This window comes from Oryx dammah, unplaced genomic scaffold, assembly GCF_014754425.2.
Source record: "Oryx dammah isolate SB20612 unplaced genomic scaffold, SCBI_Odam_1.1 HiC_scaffold_7, whole genome shotgun sequence".
In the NCBI taxonomy this organism is placed as follows: domain Eukaryota; kingdom Metazoa; phylum Chordata; class Mammalia; order Artiodactyla; family Bovidae; genus Oryx; species Oryx dammah.
Genome location: NW_024070191.1, coordinates 25029864 through 25049123, shown reverse-complemented (window position 1 = coordinate 25049123; position 19260 = coordinate 25029864).

Here is a 19260-nt window from a genome sequence, read left to right as displayed (position 1 = left end):
TTGACTAAAGTTCTTGAGTTCCAATAAGACAAGCTTTTTAAAAATAAGACACCTCATTTGGCTTCACTTAAAAATATACGAAAGAAAAGTGAAAGTATCAGTCATTCAGTTGTGTCCGACTCTGCGACCCCATGGACTATAGTTCACCAGGCTCCTCTGTCCATGGAATTCTCCAGGCAAGAATACTGGAATGGGCAGCCATTCCCATCTCCAGAGGATCTTCCCAATCCAGGGATGGAACTCTAGTCTCCCTCACTGCAAGCAGATTCTTTACCTGAGCCCTGGTCTGAGTCACTAGGGAAGCCCAAAAATATATGCTGCTAAGTCACTTCAGTCGTGTCCGACTCTGTGCGACCCCATAGACGGCAGCCCACCAGGCTCCGCCTTCCCTGGGATTCTCCAGGCAAGAACACGAGTGGGTTGCCGTTTCCTTCTCCAATGCATGAAAGTGAAAAGTGAAAGCGAAGTTGCTCAGTCGTGTCCAACTCTTAGCGACCCCATGAAGTGCAGCCTACCAGGCTCCTCCGCCCATGGGATTTTCCAGGCAAGAGTACTGGAGTGGGCTGCCATTGCCTTCTCCGAAAAATATATGAGCATCATCTAAAGTATGAATTCCAACCTCCATTTAAAGAAACTGAAGTGTAATTGATATATAATATTGTGTTAGTTTCAGGTATACAACAAACTGATTCAGGTATATATATATATATACGTGGGTGTGTGTGTATTTTCCATTGTAGGTTATTACAAGATATTGAGTATAGTCCCCTGTGTTATGCAGTAAATCCTTGTTGCTATGTAATCTCCATTTGATAAAGTTTTCATCAGTATCTTGAAACAACTGTCCTGGGTATTCTTCCCTATCTACTAGTTTTGTCTGACAATCCCCTACCCTGCGCTGACCCAGCTCACTGTGCGGCCCCTGGGAAAAGGTCCAGTCATGGGCCTTCTCTCCTGTCTGCAGTACCTTCCGTTCTGGGTCCCTCGCTTCTTTCTGCCTGTGGCCACTCCTCCTTCTTTTCACGCTGTGAGAGGGTGGGCCTTGGGGGAGTTTAACGAGACTGTGTTGGTAGGACCGCACAAGACGAAGTGAGAGAAGAGGACAGGTGACGGGACCACGCTTCTGGCTGCACCTCCGCCTTCCCCACTGCCAACTGCCACTGTCAGCCGCTGGTCCCCGCGCAGGGGAGTGGCGTCCTTTTTCAATCCTTCAGTCTTCTCAGAGTCCCTAATGTGCCCCGCTCCCCTGACTCACGTTGGGGTGACGACTGACTCTCCGAACTGCAGCTGTGGGAGGGAACGAGACGGGGAGCAGGCAGGAAGCCCCAGAGGTGGCATCACCAGTGCTCACAACCCACGCCCCAGGCCAGGAATGTGACTGGTCCTCTGGTCCCATCGGGTTAGAAGGTCAGATATCCAAAGTCAATGCCTTATTTTTTTCAAACCTTGGGTCAGGGTTTTGTTCCCTCTGATCAGAGGAAGAGAAAAGTGGACTTCCAGCTGGCAAATCAACAGATTATGATGCTGCTCATGAACCATAGCTAATCTTAGCTATTAAGCAACATCTGGCTTCCTCTTCTTGAAAGTGTCTCAAATGTGACTTTTCTTTCTCAGATATGGTGTAGGGGAAACAGGACTGAGAATCTCTGCCTTGGTTTATACTATATCCACCTTCCTTAGTTCCATTTCCTCCCCACCCCAGGCGCTAGGCTGTTTTCTTACAAGTGATGTCACGGAAATTTTGTGAAGAGAAGCAGTGTGGAACATCTGGATGCCTTGTCCTCTTTCCCATGTCAGGTGTCGGCAGAGATCAAAGCAGCAAATTCAGACTCTATGGTCAGTTTTAGATTTTCTCGTGAATAGTTATTCATTTTAAAATGTATTACAGAATATATCAAGCATGAGAAAATTTATCAAATATCCTTGTATCTACCATGTAAATGACAAAATTTTGTCATATCTATTTCAGATCTCTCAATCTATCCATCTAATGGATATTATAATCTATTGTATATATGTATTCAATCTATATGTATATGATATTTATTATATACATAACTATTGGATATTATATTATTGGTTTCATTTGCTGTGCCAAAGCTTTTAAGTTTGACTAGGTCCAATTATTTACTTTTGTTTCTTGTTTCCCTTACCTGAGGAGACAGATCCAAAGAAATATTGTTAAGACCGATGTCAGAGAGTACAACCTGTATTTCTTCTAGATTTTTATGGTTTTAGGTGTTACATTTAGGACTTTATATTGAGTTTCTTTTGTACATGGCATGACAAAATATTCTAATTTCATTCTTTTACATGTAGCCCAGTTTTCCCAATATTATTTATGGAAGAGACTGTCTTTTCCTCATTGTATATTCTTGCCTCCCTTGTAGATTAATTGACCATATATGCATGGGTTTATTTGTGGGCTCTCTATTTTATTCCTATGATTATTTATTTTTATGCTTGAAAAACTCAATCCCCTTCAAAAACCCTTCCAAGGACTCATGCATTATGCGTTGAACTGTATGAAATTGCCATGATTGTAAGTCAAAAATCATCAAAAATTGATAATTTTGTAAGGTTCCATTTAATACTTGGCTTCAGAGTATAAGTTTTATTTTGAAATTATGAGAGGAAGAAACAGCAGAAGGATGAAATTTTGATAATAGAATACAGATGAGGGCTCTGTCTCTTGGGACAGAAAAGTCCCCAAGTGTTGAATTTGTGCCCCCTTAATCCTTCAATTTCTGGGCATTTCTTCAACTTTATTGTAATTTAGTTACTTGATTTTAACATGGCCTAGTTTAAAGTTTTATCAGAAAGTTGCAGAAAGATTATATATTGCAGTGTGTTGGATTGGCTTATGTATTCAAAATGTCAAAAATCCCGTTTTTGAAGTGATCATTAGGAACAGGAGCTGGCCAGCTTGCTAGCTAGTTGGCCAGGACCTCATTAGTGAGCTCGTAAGGTGGCCTGCTGAGTGATGGGGACAAAGAATCGAGAGTGAATTTACATACTTCTCCATCTGATCTTGTTAACACCGGAGAGCTGATTAATAATTGTGGAGAGAATAAAGGTCCTGCCAGGTGGCCCACGGGGAGCAGTACCTAATTAGAACCAACATCCCTTGCCAAACAGAGAGCTAGCGCTGTAGGGCTGATGAATAACCTTCTGACACCGGGTGCTGGAGTCTAGCCAAGCTCCTGTCGCTTGCTGTGTAATTTGACTGTGTGATTCACTGACACAAGAGAAGTGGCTCCACGGAGGTAAATCCTCCCACACTCGAGCCCCTCACATGCTGTCAGACTCCTTTTGAATTCCCTCCTCTTGCAGAGACTGGCAATTAGGTAATCTCTCTGACTCAGTTTTTATGATTAAGGTAAATTAGAAGATGGTGTGCGAGCTCAGTCATTCAGCCATGTTAGACTCTTTGTGACCCCATGGACTGTAGCCCATCAGGCTCCTCTGTCCATGGAATTTTCCAGGCAAGAATACTGGAATGGGTTGCCATTTCCATCTCCAGGGGATCTTCCTGACCCGGGAATCAAACCTGCGTCTCTTGCGTTTCCTGCATTGGCAGGTGGATTCTTTACCACTGTGCTACCTGGGGAACCCAATTAGTGACAATTAAATCTGCTATGGAAGAGACTGAGTTAGTATATTCAGTACTGTGGTGTTGGAGAAGACTCTTGAGAGTCCCTTGGACTGCAAGGAGATCCAACCAGTCCATTCTAAAGGAGATCAGTCCTGGGTGTTCTTTGGAAGCAGTGATGCTAAAGCTGAAACTCTAGTACTTTGGCCACCTCATGGAAAGAGTTGACTCACTGGAAAAGACCCTGATGCTGGGAGGGATTGGGGGCAGAGGAGAAGGGGATGACAGAGGATGAGATGGCTGGATGGCATCACTGACTCGCTGGACGTGAGTTTGAGTGAACTCCAGGAGTTGGTGATGGACAGGGAGGCCTGGCTTGCTGCAATTCATGGGGTCACAAAGAGTTGGACACGACTGCGTGACTGGACTGAACTGAAGTGAACTGAATATGACTTTCAGTAGTTAAGAGACCAGTAACCAGTTAACACACCACACCTCCACTGCACAGGGGATGGGCTCGATCCTTGGTCAGGGAAATAAGATCCCTCATGTTGCGCAGCATGGCCAAAAAAATAGAAAAAATAAAATTGCCTCAAGACTTGGGCCAATCTAGCTTTGTGGCTGGCAGGATTTTTCCTGCCCTCAAATGGAATGGGGGCTGAATGTTGATTCAAATGACAGGGTGGGTATTACCACATCTCCCAGAAGACAATGGCTCATACCTTTCTCTTAAATTCTTTTAAAAAATTACATAAGTCATCAGCAATAACTTCCATGATAAACAAAAGAAAAAACCAGAGTCAGTTGCCCCATGATCACTCAGACATGGCCTGATGAACACCTTGGGTGGACAGTCTGACCCTGAGCAGAGAGAAGTTTCAGTCCAGAGTACACATGGAGAAAAATGAGTTTCATTGAGGGAAAGGCACTTCCTCTATGTAATAGAGAAAGAAGATAGTAGTTGCAAATAGAGGCTTGGTGGCTGAAATACGAGGGATCTGGCATGGAGTGCTCTGTAGTCCTCAGGAATGAGCACCAGCTGACAACAGAGAGAAGGAGGAAGTCAGAGTTTCAGTGGAGGGGAGAGGTAAGAAATCATTAAACATGGGAGAGGGGCTTAGCAGAGAAGGAAGCAGGAAGGAGCAGGAAGATTTGCTCCACCGTTGAGCATAAGTTCAGGCTTGATCACTATGAATTTGACCTAGTAGCATCCTGACTAGTTGGGGGTTTTCTCCAGCAATAACTAGGACTTCAGGTTGAGGCCCAGAGATGGTAGGTGGTCTCGGATCCTTGCTTAGGGTTTTGCTTTGGAAGGAGAAGATCAAGGAACTGAAGGTGTTTGCAAATGCAGTGTTGGACCCTGTAACTGCAGCTGGACAAGGAGGGACACGACTGATAAAATGTTAGGAAGCGTCGGTGTGTTGGTGACATTGATGAGGTCAAAGAACTCTGGTCTTGGGATGGCAGGAACTTGAGAAAATGATGTGAAGGCAAAGGTTGTGGTAGGAGATTAGGCTTTTGAGTTAGTGCCTTTAACTCATCTCCCTCCCTCCCTCCCTCCATTCCTTCCCCAGCTCCTTCTTTTTACTGAGAAGCTCAGTGAAAGAGAAAGTATAGTTCTTCTGGAGTGACTGGAAAGGCTCAAAGAGGTGAGATTTGAGCTGGCCTTGGAAAGATTGGTGGGGCTTCCCTGGTAGCTCAGTTGGTAAAGAATCCACTTGTAATGCAGGAGATCCTGGTTCGATTTCTGGGTTGAGAAGATCTTCTGGAGAAGGGATAGGCTACCCTTTCCAGTATTCTTGGTCTTCCCTTGTGGCTCAGCTGGTAAGGAATCCACCTGCAATGCGGGAGACCTGGGTTCGATCCCTGGGTTGGGAAGATCCCCTGAAGAATGGGAAAAGTTACCGACTCCAGTATTCTGACCTGGAGAATTCCATGCACTGTATACATAGAGTGCATGGGGTCACAAAGAGTCGGACATGACTGAGCAACTTTCACTTTCTGGAAAGACTTGGAGCAAAGAAGCTGCAAGTTATGTGGAACTGTAATTTTGGTGAACATATCTAACGGTGAAAATTCACATTTGCTTTCTTTTGCAATGAATAGCTTTCCTCAGTCATTGCTGATTTAGAGGAACATAACTAGTTTGTTATGTCAGACAGGCTCTCAAGGGTGTGTGAGTGTGTGTGTGTGTGTGTGTACAGGATCTTGGCACTTTAATTCAATGACTTCTGTTTGTCATTTTATCGGGTACTTTGCCTTTAGGGGACTGAGTCATTCCAGGCAAATCTAAAAAAGAATGTGTGATAAATTACAAAATTCCTACTGCTAAAGTTCCAAGACAGAAAGTTCCTGTGGGCTGATCAGCACATTCTTCCCAGTTTATGTCTCTTTCTTTATCTCTCTGTACAGGTATCATTATCTGTGCATTTAGTTATGTTTTGCACTATTTACTGAGGACTTACTATGTTCTGGGCTTCCCTTGTGGCTCAGCTGGTACAGAATCCGCCTGCAGTGCAGGAGACCTGAGTTCAGTCTCTGGTTTGGGAAGATCCCCTGGAGAAGGGAAAGGCTACCCACTCCAGTATTCTGGCCTGGAGAATTCTGTGGACTGATTGTCCATGGGGTCACAAGGAGTCGGACACGACTGAGTGACTTTCACTTTCACTTCACTACTATGTTCTAGTCCCATGATATGTACTTTCATTAGCTCATTTAATCCTCATGACAACTCTATGAGGCAGGCATTATTATCATCCCCATTTTTCACACAGGAAACTGAGACTTAGAGAGTTAAGTGGTTTGATTTCATTCACCTACCTGGTAGAGCTGAGTGTCAAATGCAGCCTATAGACTAACCAGAGCTTGAGTCACTTAATTCCGTGCTAGGCGTGTGTGCACATACATGTGTGTGCTATGGGGTTGTGCATGCTTGCTAAGTCGCTTCAGTGGTGTCCAACTCTTTGCGATCCTATGGACTGTAGCCGTAGCCCACCAGGCTCCTGTGTCCATGGGATTCTCCAGGCAAAAAGACTGGAACTTACGTCTCTTTTGTCTCTTGCATAGGTAGGTGGGTTCTTTACCACTAGCACCACTTGAGTTGTGTGTGCGCACATAGACACACACATTTAACAATTGAGATAAAATTCACATACATACATTCACCATTTTAACCATTTTAATGTGTACTATTCAGTGGCTTTTAGTCTCTTCACAAGGCTTTGTGACCATTACCACTGTCTAACTCTGACCACTTCATCCTTGCGAAAACAAACTCCATGCCCATTAGAGTCACTTCCTGTCTTCCCTTCTCTGCAGCCATTCATTGTCCTTCTGTTTCTGTGAGTTTCTCTGTTCTAGATGTTTCATCTGGGCTTCCCTGGTGGCTCAGATGGTAAAGAATCCGCCTGCAGTGCAGGAGACCTGGATTTGATCCTGAGTTGGGACGATCCCCTGGAGGAGGGCATGGCAACCCACTCCAGGATTTTTGCCTGGAGAATCCCATGGACAGAGAAGCCTGGTGGGCTACAGTCCCAGGGGTGGCAACGAGTCAGACACAACTGAGTGACTAAGCACACGCAGATGTTTCATAAAGATAGAATCATACAATATGTGGTCTTTTGTGCTTTGCTTCTTTCATTTGTTTTTAAGGTTTATCATGTAACACGATCAGCACTTCATGCCTTTTAGTGGCAGAATAATATTCCGTGGTATGGATATGCCACATTTTGCTTATCCATTCATTAGTTAATGATATTTGATTTGCCTTTTGGTGGAAAATTTCGGCTATTCTAATAACTTCTCTAAATAATACTGCTCTAAACACTGTACAGGTTTTATTTTGACATACATTTTTTTTCAGCTCTCTTAGGTGGCGTCTGGTTTTCCCTGGTGGCTCAGATGGTAGGTAATACCTAGGAGTAGATATGCTGGTGGTATGGTGACTCCAACTTTTTGAAGAGCCACCAAACTGTTTTCCACAGTGGCTGTTTTCCATTTTCCATTTCTACCTACATTGTATGAGGGTTCCAGTTGTTTAAAATTACAGCAGTCCTACTGGGTGTGAAGTGGCATCTCAGTGTGGTTTTGAGTTGCATTTACTTAATGACTGATGATACCGAATTTTTTACTTCATTATTGTAGTCAGGCTTCTGTTGACTAAAAAAAGATGTACAACTTGAGAGTTGTGAGTTAAGTTTTATTTGGGGCAAAATGAGGATGGCAGCCTGGGAGGCAGCATCTCAGATAGCTCTGAGAGACTGTTCCAAAGCAGCAGTGGGGGGAAGTCAATATATAAGGTTTTGGTGAAGGGGGAGTTCAATACCATGAAGCACTCATTTTACAAAAGGTTTTTTTGTTAGTTATGAGGGTCTGATGTCACCATGAAGGGATTTAGCGCTTCTCGAGATATGAGGAGATACAAGGATTGAGATCATAAAATCTCTTCCTAAAAACATCCAACTGTCTAAAGAGCTGTCCCTCCAGATTCCCTGGAGCATGCCTCTCTCCACCCTGAACTCCCTCAGGGGGCGTGGAAGGTCAACACCATAGCAGCATGGGGTTCAGTCTCTGTAGAGGCAGATGGCAAACGCCTTTGCGGTTCAGTTGTTGGCATTGCTCTTGGTAAGTGCCAATTTGTAGTTGACACTTTCATTGCTGATTCATGCAAGAAAGACTTCAACACTGACGTTTTTTGAAAAAGCTTGGCAGAGATTGCTAGTGCTAAGTGAGCTCCAGTTTTCTAACCCCTTCTGGACAAGTGGAAGGAATACTCTTTTCTCTTTCATGTGACTAGTTCTGGCCAATGAGATGTGAATAAAAGCAATACTGGTCACTTCTGGGCTGCACCATTTATCCATTTGCATGAGACCCTCCATTGCTAATATCTCGAAGCAGACTTGCTGGGTTGTGTTGTCACATACAACTTCAACCGTATTATATAATGTCTACTTTTGCTCTTTGTACCAGTTGCAATAATTTACATTATCGCCAAGGTGATAAGAAAGGGCCATTTCTCCACATCATCACCCAATTTCTGAAAAATTTAAAGTATTTTGCCAGAATTTTCTGGTGGCCTAGCAATTAGGTCTCTGAGTTTTCACTGTCGAGGGCCTGAGTTTGATATCTGATCGAGGAACTAAAATCCTACAAACCATGTGGCAAAAAAAAAAAAAAAAAAAAAGCAATCTATTGTCTATAAAATAGTCTATTTTTGTTATAAATTTGCATTTCCATGATGACTAGTGAAACTGACAATCCTTTCACATATTTACTGGCCGTTGTTTCATTTTCTGTTTGGTCTTTTCTGTAGGGATCTTGCTTCATTTATCACTGCTCTAAGTATTCTCTCTATATCTTAATAACTGTCCACAAGCAGAATCCTTCTTGCACAAGGATGATGTCAGAAAACAAAATCATGTCAGGCTCTCCTGTAACGAGAGTGCGGTGTTGAACCTAGATTCGTCCCATAGAAGACTTTGTATAGAAGTGAACGATTTGAGGGATTTCCTTAGGGTAAAACAGTAGCTGCCGTTAAAAAACCTCATCCTCAGCACTGAAACCCAATATACACTTACTTCTCATTACAAACTGATGCTGGAGTTCTTGGTGGAGCATGTTAGGACCAAACGGAAAAAACGGAGAAAAGCTGAGGCTCTGGGAACTCCCGCAGGCAGAGTAGCTCGACCAATCAGAAAAAATCCCCATAGCCCCCGCCTGCGCCAGACCCGAGCCAATCTAGATAGGGATGCGAGGTTTAAAAGTCCCGCGCGCGCGTATGGTTTAACCAATCAGCTATGCTGTTACAGAAACAAAGAACCGTCTGTATAAAAGTATATGTGATTCAGAACTCAGGGCCTTTGTCAGATTCCACTGTGCTGGATGAAACCTAGGCCCGGGCTCGAGCTTGTAATAAACCCCTTTATGCTTTTGCATTGCTGTGGACGTCTTATTCTCTCAGTTTTGGGGACTCGGACTCTGGGCACAACAGAGCAGACTTCCACATGGGCTCTCAGAAACTCGGGCACTGGAAGAAGCAACAGAGAACCATTTGCAGGAAGATTTTACGGGCTCTTCTGGGAAGTGGTATGCTTCTTTTCCTGATACATCCTATTGGCCAGAACTCAGGCACACCTAACAGCAACAGAAATATAATCTGGTCATGGGTTTTGGTGAGTGCATAGGAGTTCAGCTACGTGGTGAAATTACTCTTTTGACTAGCATGGTGACAGATGGCTGGTTTCTTGGGGGAAGCAATGGTGGAGTTTAGAGCGTTTAGCCTCGAGAGCCATAGAACGAGCAAGATGGCAAAGGTGGTTCGCTAGAAGTTTCTGCAATGTGGTTGGGTGTTGTTCCTGCTTGCCTAGCTTCAGTGGCTGGCTTTCTACCCCTCCCAGGAATTCTCATGGCTGTCTAAATATCCTTCAGCAAGTTCCTTTTCTGCTTTTCAGTTCATTTCTTTTTCTTGGTTGCTTTCTATATTCTCCACCAGGTGGCTCTAGTCTCTCAATGTAAACCCTGCCTACAGCCAGCTTTTGAGCCAGGCTTACTTTTGTGGGTTACTCCCCTCTGCACAATCAATTTCGACTCTCCTCCAAGGCTTTAGACAAAACCATTTCATAGGCTTGAAAGCATCTTCTTCCTGTCTTCCATGGTACATTACTCTTCTTGTTTAAACTACTGGAGAAGGAAATGGCAACCCACTCCAGTATTCTTGCTGGGAAATTCCATGGACAGGAGGGCCTGGCGGACTACAGGCCATGGTGCTGCAGAGTCAGGCATGACTTAGCGACTAAACAAGAAGACTCAGCCCAATAATTTATTATTATTTTTTGATGACACTAAGCTATCTTCTACCACAGTTTCTACGGTGAATGGTGACCAAGCCTAGTTCTTCACACTTGAAGCTAGCTCACTGGTGCTGTCAGAGGTAGCAGACAGTATGCCCCTCTGTGCAGCCAGGAGTTGCTCATATGGCTCATATGGCTGAAGAAGTTCCAATGGAAGTGGACAACCTGAGATTCTGGGCTCTTCCATTTTGGTGGATTCCTTACTCTGCTTGATCTGATGAAACCACTCAGTTCTGGGAGCCTCTCCATGTGGAATTAGGAGCAATCAGGAAGTAGTCATCATCCTAGACAGCATATTAAAAAAGCAGAGACATTACTTTGCCAACAAAGAGTCATCTAGTCAAGGCTATGGGTTTTCCAGTAGTCACGTGTGGATGTGAGAGTTAGATTATAAAGAAAGCTGAGCGCCAAAGAATTGATGCTTTTGAACTGTGGTGTTGGAGAAGACTCTTGAGAGTCCCTTGGACTGCGAGGAGATCCAACCAGTCCATCCTAAAGGAAATCAGTCCTTAATATTCATTGGAAGGACTGATGTTGAAGCTGAAACTCCAATGCTTTGGCCACCTGATGTGAAGAACTGACTCACTAGAAAAGACCCTGGTGCTGGGGAAGATTGAAGGTGGGAGGAGAAGGGGATGACAGAGGATGAGATGGTTGGATGGCATCACCGACTCAATGGACATGAGTTTGAGTAAACTTCGGGAGTTGGTGATGGACAGGGAGGACTGGCGTGCTGCGGTTCACGGGGTTGCAAAGAGTTGGACACGACTGAGCAACTGAACTGAACTGAGGAAGTAGTCTGCTCATCTATAGCTTTCTTCTTGTGTATATTCACTTCACTGCTCATTGGGTGGTTGAATACCAAGCAAAAGCAGAAACAACCTTAAACTAAGTCCAAATCATCATTCTGAAAAATCACTGAATTCAGATAGTTTTGTGTGGTGATCCTAGCTCAGACTCTAATCAACTATTTCCTTAAAATAATCCCTATATTAAAGATACATCTGTGTGTACATGTGTGTGATAGTAATTGGAAAATTAATAACTTGTTTCCTTCTGCTGTGGACTGAGCTAGAAAGAATGAAAAACACTTTTCCATTTTCCACTCCTGAGTTATGTTGTTTTTGAAGACCTAGGTCCATTAGGGGGGGGTCTGTTGGCAGAAGAATGTTGGATGGACAGTATAAGGAAAGCAGGAGATTGGAGACCTGGCATATTCCATTATTCATTCAACAGATATCTGTCACTGACATGAGCCAGGCACTTTTCTAGGCACTGGATTGTTGTTGTTTTAGTTGCTGAGTTGTGTCCGACTCTTTTGTGACCCTATGGACTTCAGCCCGCCAGGCTCCTCTATCCATGGGATTCTCCTGGCAAGAATACTGGAGTGGGTTGCCATTTCCTGTTCCAGGGGATTTTCCCCACCCAGGGATCAAACTCATGTCTCCTGCATTGGCTGATGGTTCCTTTACCACTGAACCACCTGGAAAGCCCAGGCATTGGATACATGCCAGAAAGTAGGATTTGGCTCTCAGGGGATTTATGTTCTTCCAAAGAAAACAGAAAATCAACATGAAGTCCATAAATCAAGTGGTTTCAGATACTGATCTGTGCTATGAAGAAGCTGTGACCAGGCTGTGGGGTGTAGAATGCCAGGAACAGCTGTTGAACTGAGGCCTGGAAGGATGGGGAGGCAGTAGCTAAGTCCCCCAGGGCTGGAAAAGGGCTTGTGAGTTTCATAAAGTGGGAAGAGCTGTGCTCACTTGAATGCAACAGCTCAGAGGTGGAAAGACATACAAAGGCTGTGGCTGCTTGGCTGAGTGAGGACTCTCCTTCATGGTTGAACTTGGCACAAAGGAGGGGTTAAAAGTGCTTGCCACTGAACACACCTAGCATATAGCCTGGACAAGGAACGAGGCAGCGTCTATGTCCTGGTGTGATAAGCAGAACCTGCCTCTTTTTTTTTTTTTTTTTTAATCATAAGCTCCATGATTTCTTATGCTCATGGGAGATGGAAAGAACCTTCTGAAATGACAGACACTAGACTCTTCATCACTTTTGGAAAGGACAGTCTTAATAGATTTAATTTGACTAACATATAGAAACTGGCACTTTTAATGTCTTTCTCGTCATAGAGCTGCACAAACCAGCTACACGTTACCTACAGGGGCTCACCTGAATTCCCTTGTGAGAACACAGGTGCCTTGAGGTCAGGGACTTGACTTTGAAAGATAGAATATTTTCTGTTATATCAGGAAATAAAGGATGTCACAGTCATCAGCAATTGGCAGCCCCCAGGGAAGGTGAGCTGGTGAGCCCTGAGGGAACTCAGGAAAGAGAGAATACCTGCCATCTAGCAGCCACAGAAAAGAAATGCAAAAAAGCAAAATGGCTGTCTGAGGAGGCCTTACAAATAGCTGTGAAAAGAAGAGAAGCGGAAAGCAAAGGAGAAAAGAAAGATATTCCCATTTAAATGCAGAGTTCCAAAGAATAGCAAGGAGAGATAAGAAAGCCTTCCTCAGCGATCAATGTAAAGAAATAGAGGAAAACAATAGAATGGGAAAGACTAGAGATCTCTTCAAGAAAATTAGAGATACCAAGGGAACATTTCATGCAAAGATGGGCTCGATAAAGGACAGAAATGGTATGGACCTAACAGAAGTAGAAGATACACAGAAGAACTGTACAAAAAAGATCTTCATGACCCAGATAATCACGGTGTGATCACTCACCTAGAGCCAGACATCCTGGAATGTGAAGTCAAGGGGGCCTTAGAAAGCATCACTATGAACAAAGCTAGTGGAGGGGATAGAATTCCAGTTGAGCTATTTCAAATCTTGAAAGATGATGCTGTGAAAGTGCTGCACTCAATATGCCAGCAAATTTGGAAAACTCAGCAGTGGCCACAGGACTGGAAAAGGTCAGTTTTCATTCTAATCCCAAAGAAAGGCAATGCCAAAGAATGCTCAAACTACCACACAACCGCATTCATCTCACAGGCTAGTAAAGTGATGCTCAAAATTCTCCAAGCCAGGCTTCAGCAATACATGAACCATGAACTTCCAGGTGTTCAGGATGGTTTTAGAAAAGGCAGAGGAACCAGAGATCAAATTGCTAACATCCGCTGGATCATGAAAAAAGCAAGAGAGTTCCAGAAAAACATCTATTTCTGCTTTATTGACTATGCCAAAGCCTTTGACTGTGTGGATCACAATAAACTGTGGAAAATTCTTAAACAGATGGGAATACAGACCCGCTGACCTGTCTTTTAAGAAACCTATATGCAGGTCAGGAAGCAACAGTTAGAACTGGACATGGAACAACAGACTGGTTCCAAATAGGAAAAGGAGTACGTCCAGGCTGTATATTGTCACCCTGCTTATTTAACTTCTATGCAGAGTACATCATGAGAAACGCTGGGCTAGAAGAAGCACAAGCTGGAATCCAGATTGCCGGGAGAAATATCAATAACCTCAGAGATGCAGATGACACCACCCTTATGGCAGAAAGTGAAGAGGAACTAAAAAGCCTCTTGATGAAAGTGACAGTGGAGAGTGAAAAAGTTGGCTTAAAGCTCAACATTAAGGAAACGAAGATCATGGCATCTGGTCCCATCACTTCATGGGAAATAGATGGGGAAACAGTTTCAGACCTTATTTTTGGGGGCTCCAAAATCACTGCAGATGGTGATTGCAGCCATGAAATTAAAAGATGCTTACTCCTTGGAAGGAAAGTTATGACCAACCTAGATAACATATTAAAAAGCAGAGACATTACTTTGCCAACAAAGGTCCATCTAGTGAAGGCTATGGTTTTTCCAGTGGTCATGTATGGATGTGAGAGTTGGACCATAAAGAAAGCTGAGCACTGAAGAACTGATGCTTTTGAACTGTGGTGTTGGAGAAGACTCTTGAGAGTCACTTGGACTGCAAGGAGATCCAACCAGTCCATCCTAAAGGAGATCAGTCCTGGGTGTTCATTGGAAGAACTGATGCTAAAGCTGAAACTCCAGTACTTTGGCCACCTCATGCGAAGAGTTGAGTCATTTGAAAAGACCCTGATGCTGGGAGGGATTGGGGGCAGGAGGAGAAGGGGACGACCGAAGATGAGATGGCTGGATGGCATCCCTGACTCGATGGACGTGAGTCTGAGTGAACTCCCGGGAGTTGGTGATGGACAGGGAGGCCTGGCGTGCTGCGATTCATGGGGTCGCAGAGAGTCGGACACGACTGAGCGACTGGACTGACTGACTGACTGGGCAGCCGTCAAACTGCAGCCACTCCCTACAGTGAGGAAGTTCAGGATGTGAAAAACACGAGGAACTGGCCCCAGATAACTGAAGTGCGTATCAAAGGAAGGGTTTCAGTGAGCTAAGACGCTTGTATTTTTCCACACATAGAAAAGCCCGAACTCTTGCATTTTTTCACACATAGAAAAGCCCTAAATTCCTTAAGTTGGGATACTTGGTGTACTTTAATTTACAACAAAACTTTTGATGTTCAGAAAACCTGCCCTTCACTGTAAAACTTCTATATAACCTGGCTCTCCAACAACCACCCCCATGGCCCACCCTTTCCCTGCCCCAGAGAAGTTCTCTCAGGGTTACATGAGATGCTGCCTCCTACACTAAAAATTTCCACCAAAGAAAACATATTAATAGCTCTCAACTTTTAGGCTACATGTATTTTTGTATTTTTTCGGTCAACAACTTCATGCCCAGAAAGTTCCAGTGATTTGAAATTTGAAAGCTAACATTCAGTAGCCATTTCAACACAACAACAACAACAAATTTTTTTTTTTTTAAACTCAAACTGTTCCAGGTGTGAGGAGACCTTTGTGAAAATAGGGCATCATTTGACTGGTCCAGGGTGGGACCAGTAAGAGGTTAGACCTGTGTTCCAGAGGGTTCCAGAATCTTCTATTTGCTGCTCAGTGGCCGGGGATGACGATTTTCCTCCTGGAGGCCTCCATGATCTGGGTCTCTCCGAGACCTGGTGTCTCTGTGACCTGGCAGGAGTTGTGGGCAGAGAGGTGTAGGCAGAGGTTTTCATGACCTAGAAAAAGCAGCGCACAGTTCCTGTGGGGGTGAGTGGCGGATCCTGGATGGTTGTACAGAAGGGGCTGCATCTCGCCCCAGGAAGCCGGCTCCTGTGAGCCTCTGGCTCAGGAAGGGCTGGAAGGTGCCAAGAAACCTGCCAGGAGGGGGTCGCTGCATCTGCAGCAGCCGTTCAGTGCATCCGCCGGAGGCCGCGCACGCATACCACCTGTTTTCTGTGCGCCCTGCGGCCTTGGTCCGGGGTTGGGGGCCTGAAGAAGCCGATGCAAATATGAGCTTCTGGGGCGGCCACGTGGCCAGGGGCCAGTGCTCCGAGCCGTGTCCTCTCTCTCTCTCCGGCTTCTTGGCTTCGCTGGAAGGAGTGGTGTCAAACTAGGAGATTATGTGCTGGTCCCTTGACGGTGCGCCAGGATTTTGAGTGAGCAGGTGTTGTTAGCTGCCGGAGCTAGTTGCTAAGGTTTGAACCCAGACCAGGAAAAGGGTGGGTGTGGAGGACGGCAGAGTTGGGAGGGAGAGCACCTGTGAAGGGTTGGGGGGGGATAGGAGGTGAGTCAGCTGGAAATGGCCGCCTCCTGCCTCGTCTGTCCACCCAGCTGGCACTGGAATCTGGAGGCAAGACAGCCCAGCAACGGTTCCTGGCTCTGCCAGCACCCCACCGACCAGGCTGGCCCTAGGCTACTGGGCACTGAACATCTTCCCTGACCTCAGGAGAACACAGGCCTGCCAGACCTTTAGGTGTAAATGGGGCCTTCCCCAATCCCCTCCTTTTTTGCAGACTCCTACCAACATGATGGAGAAGGCAATGGCAACCCACTCCAGTACTCTTGCCTGGAAAATCCCATGGACGGAGGAGCCTGGTAGGCTGCAGTCCATGGGGTCACTAGGAGTCGGACACGACTGAGCAACTTCACTTTCACTTTACACTTTCATGCACTGGAGAAGGAAATGGCAACCCACTCCAGTGTTCTTGGCTGGAGAATCCCAGGGATGGGGGAGCCTGGTGGGTTTCCGTCTCTGGGGTTGCACAGAGTTGGACACGACTGAACCGACTTAGCAGCAGCAGCAGCACCAACATGACAGAGAAAGCCTGCAACCAAAGCTCGACCTACTCCCTAGCTTGGGCAGATGCCTCTCCTGAGTCCTTTCTTTAGCTCCAGGTTCTGTGCAGGGAGATGGTGACCCCATGACTGCAGGTTTCCTTCCTGACATCCTCTGTCTCTCTGGGGAGTCATGCCATTCACTGCAAGTCATTTACCAGCCCCATCCCCACTAGTGACGAAGTGTTACTGGGCCACCAGCAGGGCTACATGTATTGTCATTGCAAGGCTGCCAAGTGGATTAATGGATGATTTCAAAACACAAAAGGCTAGGTGGCAAGAGGAACCCACTCCCATTTCTATAGCCCTCTTTCCAAAAGAGGGGACCCTGGAGCAACCAAGTTTGGGCTGCCAGGTGATTGAGGGCCCCTCCCAGTTCCAGGAGAGGTGGCCTTAGCTCTGCAACCGTGACTCTCTGGGCCTCTGTTTCTTTACCTGTAAAATAGGGGCTGGTAAAAGGTGAAAGGATGGATGACCATAATCTCTTCCATCTTTGAACTGTACAGTTCTATGCTAGCAGCTGGGATTGATAAGAGCTTGAAGGAGAGTTTGCTGGGTGGTGTGGGTAGCAGTTTGCCCTCCTTTCTGGCCCTAAGGTTGATAGCTCTGAAGGCAGAGCAGATTGATCAAGACCGCAAGAAACGAGAAATCTCCTCTACCTCTGGATCAATGGGAAAAATTCATCCGAATCTCCCTAAAAGAACTCATTTTTTTCCTTTTCACGTCTTTCAGTTATAGGAAAAATAATTTGGGCAACTGACAGTAAAGTTTTTGTTAAGATCCTGTTTGACCTGGAAATACAGATGGAATCAAATTATGCTTTTCTTTTATCAGAATGCTTTCCCCTTCTAGTGATTCTGAGCTGGATCCTGCTGGTAAAGTGCTGAAGTCATAGGAAGACATGGGAGGGGTGGGGCTGGTACTGATGCTTTCAGGTTCTAAGGCCTGAATAAGCGAACAATATTCGAGTTTTACAGCAGCTGCCCCAGAAACCTGATTCAACCCACAGCAACAAAATTTAGTAATTCCTCCAAAGAAAAGGTGAATATATATATTTATTTTTTTTCCTGATGCTCAGAGATATAAAATGAGCTTTTTTATTTCTTTTGATTACTTTTGTAAGTCAAGGAATGTGTTTGAGATTTTCCACATAGTACGGCACTTCTGTAGTTTTTGATTTTCCTTTTTGAAATGGAATAATTGGTTTTGCTTAGAGTGGTGACTGGTACAGTAACGGAACTAGCTAATAGAGAAAACATAGTTTTCAATATTAATAGTTTTAGTAGTAAAACGCTAACTAATCTATGGTACCTATTGTGCTATATCACTGGACTGTGACTTTGGCCTCTTAGCATCAAAGTCACCTGGGATTTTTTAAAATAAAGACCACAAGCCTATTCCAGACCTACTAACAAAGTTTTTTTTTTTTGTTGTTGTTTAATGGTTTGGATTTGCTTTTTATTTTTTTTTCTAAATAAACTTTTAAATAAGTTTTTAGTAAGTTTTTCTGGTGCTCTGTTGTGTGCTGAAGAAACAGACTTACATGTCATTCTGCCCTGTCATAGCCCTTATGCTGTTCATTCTGGCTCTGTTTTATTTGGCTCACTCTCGCCTCTCTAACTGGATTGTAAGCTTCTGCAGGGCGACACACCACCAGCTTCTCTAGTGTTTAGGATGTACCGGTGCTATTCACTTTGAGGTTTCCATAAGAATCTGTAATTTGTAACCGGAAGGTCTGGCACACTTGGGGATTCTGCGGGGTAGCTGGTGGTGCTAGGAAGGAGGATGTGGTGAGGGAAGGTGGAGGGGGTCAGGCTTGATGCTTCCAGATGCAAGCACATGTTTCCCTCCCTTCTTGGAAAGCCTCTGCTGTAGGGCTCCTTCCTCTCCCGGAAGTGTGGGTCCTGGGGTTCGGACACCAGAGAAGGGCCTCGTAGGAACGAGTTTGAGGAGTATGTGAGGCTGGAGGAAAGCGAAGGGAGAAATGATGACTCCAGGGCACTGCAGTCCTGTTGCTTGAAAATCTCAGAGTTCCCGGTGGGATCTGGAACTGGACCTGAATATAGAGAGCAAGGAGAGACCAAGAAAGAGGCAGATTGGTAGGTGGTGGGTTTGATAAACTTTCCCAGAGGCTTAGCTCGGGCAGCTGCAAGAGGAGTGGATCCCAGCATCCACCATCCGGCAGAATCTCAACCCACTGGCTCAGGGGTCAGCGCAGTCGCGTGCTCTCCGTGACCTCCTCCACCGCGTCCCTGGCTCAGTGGCCAGTGTCTGCTGGCTTTGGCTCTGACCCAGGTGGTTAAAGGTGAACTGGAGACCCCGAGGAGGTCCCGAGGAGAGGGCGGCAGGAGAAGGCGGAGGCGCGAGGACCCTCAGCTCCCGGGAGAAAGGACCCAGCGGCTGCTGAATGCAGTCTTGCGTTAAGACCGGCACGTGAAAGCCCGGCCTCGCAGCCCTTCCCGCAGCCGAGCCGTGTTCATAGCGAGGAGTGAGTGACCGTCTCAGTGAGCGAGGTCAGCCCAGCGGGATCAGGTGAGGGAGCAACAACGCGGGGCCGTGGGGGAGAGGTGGCTAGCGCAGGGTGGGCGCAGACGCCTGGGGCGGACGGGGCGAGGGGCCAAGCAGGGGGGCACCGGGTCTCCTGGAGGCCGTGGCCGTGGCCGGCTC